At 44.1% G+C, this 5308-nt stretch overlaps 1 long non-coding RNA gene across 1 annotated transcript; it reads right to left on the reverse strand.

Annotated features, from left to right (window-relative positions):
• Positions 1-221: 221 nt before the first annotated feature.
• LOC107308342 (uncharacterized) lies at positions 222-905 on the reverse strand. The gene is made up of 2 exons (XR_001552756.3): positions 627-905; positions 222-368 (listed from the first exon to the last, which is right to left on the reverse strand). It is a non-coding gene; the product is annotated as an uncharacterized LOC107308342 (long non-coding RNA).
• Positions 906-5308: the final 4403 nt, after the last annotated feature.

The following is a 5308-nucleotide window of genomic DNA, read 5'->3' on the forward strand; positions in this document are numbered from 1 at the left end:
AGGGCACTGCGGTTCTGTGACCTCAGAGCTCATTGTGCTGTCAGTGCAGAGATTCTTGGATACGGGGAAAGGTGTCAAAAACAGAGGTTTGGTCTCTGCGTGTATCATGGGGACGCTTTGTCCGTGTCTACAAGCGCACACACCACACACAGGCACACATGTGTAAAGATGCTCCGATGTCATAAGAGAAACCGCACAAAGGAGAGGCACCAAGCAACGGATTCACGAATCAGGCTTTATTGGGAGGCAGACCCGGAGACTGTCACAGAGCAGCGAGGGCCGGAGGTGCAGCGCTCTCCTCACGCACTGACAGCTGCAGGGCTGACACCAGGAGCATGCCGTGTTCCAGCTGTGTCCGTGTCCCTGGCCTAGAAGACAACAAACCCTCCTCCACCACCCGCGCTCACGGGTGATGCGAAGGAGCAGAAGCGCCTGGACTACACTCACAGTGTTTCCACACCGTGCCCATCCACTCCTCCCTCTCCCTATCTCTTCTCACTTCAGCCCCTGCTTCTCCCCATCCCTTCTCACCTGGGCTCCTGCTTCCCCCTATCTCTTCTCCCCTCGGCCCCTGCTCCTCCCCACCCCTTCTCACTGCAGCCCCTGCGTTTCCCCTCCCTTCTCACTTCAGCTCCTGCTCTGCTGCTGCTCGCTCTGCCGCTGTCCGCTCTGCTCTGGGCTGCCGGCTCACTGGCACTGCCGGCTCCCTGGCACTGCCCTTTATATACCTGCAGGGGGGGTTCCACCGTTCTACCCTCTGTGACTCTGCCTCCACATCACCATGGCAGGTGGACGCTGGGAGCTCATGGAAGGCCCGCCCCTCAACTGCCAGCGTCTTATTGATTGATTTAGTTTGCTTTTTGCAGTTCTAATGAAGAAGCAAAATAACCAATCATAAAACACACCGTATCTTCAAATCCAAAATGTTTAATATTTGGTACCACAAACATAAAGTGTTTCAACAATTATTTCATTAAAACCTGGTACAAAACCATCTCAAAGAGGCATTTTCATTGCTAAAAATTTTAGAAGAAGAAAAGATCTGGAGTGGACCATGTCATCAATTTATAAGCAATGAGCCAATAATGTTCCAATTATAAACTTTTATTAATTGTAGCGGGTAAAACAAAAAGGCAATTCAGCGCTGGACGACAGGGGGATTATCGTTCCTCCAACTGCCGCGCCGTCCCGTCCCTTGCAACTTCTTTTGTATTGTCCATCCTGAGCGTATTGTCCTTTAATTGGTCGGTCGTGATCGTGCGACTTGGTGTGTCGTTCCTTGGTTGGTCCTTCCGTGAAACTTTGTATCCATCGGGGCGCGCTTTGCCTGTAACTATGCAGAGTACACAATCTACCCATAAAATTAGAGTGTTCTGCAACCCTTGTGGCCTCCATATTCCACCATCACATCCCGGTCCTAATGAACAAGCACTCCACCACAATGCTACCACATCCCGGTCTTAATGAGCAAACATTTTATCACAGTCCCCCCTTTTCTTTTATTGTACTATTTTGTTTTGCTCATTAAACCGTTTTAGTTCTTGTCGACTCCTGGGCTCTTTTTCTTTGTTCTAACTGTTTTCTTAGTTCAGCCATTGTATCTATTGCTACCCCCGTTTGATCAGCGTAGGTGCAACATTGTTCTTTAAGAGCCACACATAGTCCCCCTTGCTGCAATAGGAGAAGATCCAACCCCCTTCTATTTTGTAACACTACTTCTGATGGGACCACTTAAATGGCTCATGTGTCTGTACCTCTGTACCCCAACCCTCATTAATGAGACTTAATATTATTATCAATTGAGCTAGTTTTAGATAGGCAGTTTTCCCACTGCAGTAGTGAGTCTTTAATTGTTCAGGGGAGTTATTTCCAGTCTTGGGGTATCTTCTGGATCCTAAATCTTTGGATTCATTCATAATGGAGCAGACCATTCCACATGTTTTATCTCCTCTGCCTCGCCCATCGACTCGGTTGCCTCGAGCCATGGGGTGTATAATCTTCTCGGCAGCAAGAGTATTCTTCAGGAGGGGCTGGTTTTGCTTCCCTTTTAAGTGGGTCTTTGGGGTACTGCACCCTATTCTTTTTCCCACTGGTTATACACTTAAGTGATGCTGGTAAGGATCCAAATTCACCCCCAGGTTTACTCCCTTCTATTAAAATTTCCACGGCCACTCTGAAGGCTAATAACCAATTTGTGTATCCCTGTTTTTGCAGTGGGTCCACTACCTTTCTAAAACATATCCCAACAGTTGCATTCACAATAGTCAAAATATTCCCTTCTACATTAAATTCTATACTGATACGTTTATACAATCATTGTTAATTCATGTTCTCATTTTCCTTGACGGAGGGTTTCGTGACAGTTTTACTTTCAAATCACCCGCTGGACTAGTGACTCTCCATTCGTAATTTTGTACTGGACCCTTAACACGACTAGCATGTGTCCATCCTTTTTCAGCAGTTCTGATGGCAGTATTGGTAGTCAATAATACCAGATAGGGACCTTCCCAGCGAGGCTGCAGTGTGGTTTCTCTCCAGGTCTTTATCAGAACCCAATCTCCAGGCTTTATTCGATGGAGGGTAATGTCCAGAGGGGGTCTTTGAGTCAATTGTCCCTTTTTCCACAATTCCTGTTTATACTTCATTAATTCCGTGATATAAGCTTGAATGTTCTTATCTAACACCCCCGGGTGATCTTTAGGGGTTCCCGCATCATATGGCATTCCGTATAACATTTCGAAGGGAGATATTCCTATGTCAGCCCGGGGCTGGGCCCTAAGGTTTAAGAGGGCAAGGGGAATGCATTTTATCCATGAGAGCTTAGTTTCTAGTGTTAATTTGGCCAATTGCTTTTTTAGTTCCCCATTCATTCTCTCTACTCGCCCTGAACTCTGTGGGTGCCAGGGAGTATGTTCTTCCCATTTTATTCCCAAGGCTTCAGCTATATTTCTAGTGATTCTTGATGTAAAGTGTGGTCCTTGATCTGAATCTATTACTTCTGTTACCCCATACCTAGGGATGATTTGTTCGAGTAATATTTTTGTTACTACCTGAGCTGTTGCTTTAGTTGTGGGGAATGCCTCTACATAATGTGTGAGGTGGTCTATTATGACTAATACATATTTATATCTTCCTACTTTAGGAAATTCGGTAAAGTCAATTTGGACTCTAGAAAATGGCCTAGTGGCCAAGGGTCTTCCCCCCATAGGCAGTTTTCTTTGTACGGCTCTGTTTATCTTTAAGCACATAATACATCCTTGAGTAATATGTCTAGCTAAATTATGAAGGCCTATACACATGTACTTAGTGGCAAAATGATCTATTAAAGCTTGGCTTCCCCAGTGGGTCCGTTCGTGCAACTGGGTCAGCACCTGAGATGCTATTGACTTAGGCAGTACCTCTCTCCCATCAGCTAAATACCACCTCCCTTCTGTGTTTTTAGTTATTCCCATTTGATTCAGTTTTTGTTCTTCCTTCGGTGTAAACGAAGGGGCCTCATCATGTGTCAATTCTTCCTGCCTCTCCTGCCTCAGGACCAATTCCCTGAGGGCAGCTTGCTTAGCTTCTAGGTCTGCTGCATTATTTCCTCTAGTCTTGTAATCGGTTCCCTGTTGGTGTCCTCTAAGGTATACCACCGCTATCTTCTTTGGTTTTCGTAGGGCCACTAAGAGTTGCTTTATTAATTCTTGATGTATTAAGTCCTTTCCTTGGGAATTTATCAATCCCCTTTCTTCCCAAATCTTCCCAAAGGTATGTATTACCCCATAACTATATTTGGAATCAGTATAGATAGTGCCCTCTTTTCCCTGTAATCTTTTTAGTGCCTGTAAAACAGCATACAGCTCGCAAGCTTGAGCTGACCAAGTGTTACTCAAGGGTCCTGATTCCAATACCCGGAGGGTCTTTCCATCTACTATTGCATAACCTGATCTTCTCTTTCCCTCCACTACTCTGGAGGATCCATCCACAAATAATTTTTCCCCTTCTCTTAATTCTTCTTCTTCTAAATCTGGTCTGATTTTTGTTTGTTCTTCTATCGTATGTAAACAGTTATGAATGAGTCCCACATTTTCGGGTTTTCCATATAAGAATTCTGCAGGATTCTGGAGACTTGTGGTCTCCAGGGTTAAGTTAGGGGCTTCCAGTAAGATACCCTCATACTTTAGAAGACGAGAATCAGATATCCATTTTTCAGCTTTTTGTTGGAGCACATTTCTAATATTGTGGGGAGATAGTACCTTTATATTGCTGTTAAAAGTAATTTTCCTGGCTTCTTCTACCAATAACGCACACCCAACAATTGCTTGTAAGCAAGTGGGCCATCCTCGGCTCACAGGGTCTAATAATTTTGACAAATATCCAACGGGTTTCTTCTTCCCTGCCCAATCCTGTGTTAAAACCCCATACGCTGTACCACTATCTATGTTAACGAATAAATAAAAGGGTCTTTTTAAGTCAGGCAGGCTCAAGACAGGGGCTTTGATGAGATCCTCCTTCAGCTTTTGTAGATTCTCTTCATCTTGTCTATCCCACTTTATTAATCCATCGGTACTGAGCTTTTGATATAGGAACTTTACTTTACTGCTATAATTTTCGATCCATTGTCTACAATATCCCACTAATCCCAGCAATTGTCTTATTTGTCTCTTATTGCTTGGCGACGTCAGGGACAATATTCCTTGTATCCTTTCAGGATCTATCTTCTTTTCTCCTTTACTCAGGTAATGCCCTAGATATCTAACCTCCTCTTCCACAAATTGCAATTTCCTTTTTGATACTTTAAGTCCTTTCAGTCCCAAAAAGTTCAGCAATTTAATACTTTCTTTCCGAACCTTTCCCTCATCCTCTCCAGCAATTAATAGATCATCTACATACTGTATTAATTTGGTATCAGGATCTAGCTGATACTCTTGCAGGATCTGTTCTAGGGCTTGCCCAAACAAATTAGGGGATTCTGTGAAGCCTTGGGAGAGTACAGTCCATCTTAATTGCTGTTTTCTGTTAGTATCTGGGTCTTCCCACTCAAATGCAAAAAAATCGCGGCATGTCTCATCTAAAGGGCAAGCCCAAAAAGCATCTTTTAAGTCTATGACACTATACCACAAGTTGTCGGGCCCTAATTTACTTAGCAACGTATAGGGATTAGCTACAACTGGGAACCTAGATACAGTGCGCTTGTTAATTTCCCTCAGATCATGAACCAACCGGTATGTTCCATCAGGTTTCTTTACCGGTAATATAGGGGTATTAAATGGGGACATACAGGGTTCCAGTAATCCTTTGCTCACTAATCTATCTATTTCTGGTT

This window comes from Coturnix japonica, chromosome 1, assembly GCF_054131305.1.
Source record: "Coturnix japonica strain WE chromosome 1, WE-NBRP24, whole genome shotgun sequence".
NCBI lineage: Eukaryota > Metazoa > Chordata > Aves > Galliformes > Phasianidae > Coturnix > Coturnix japonica.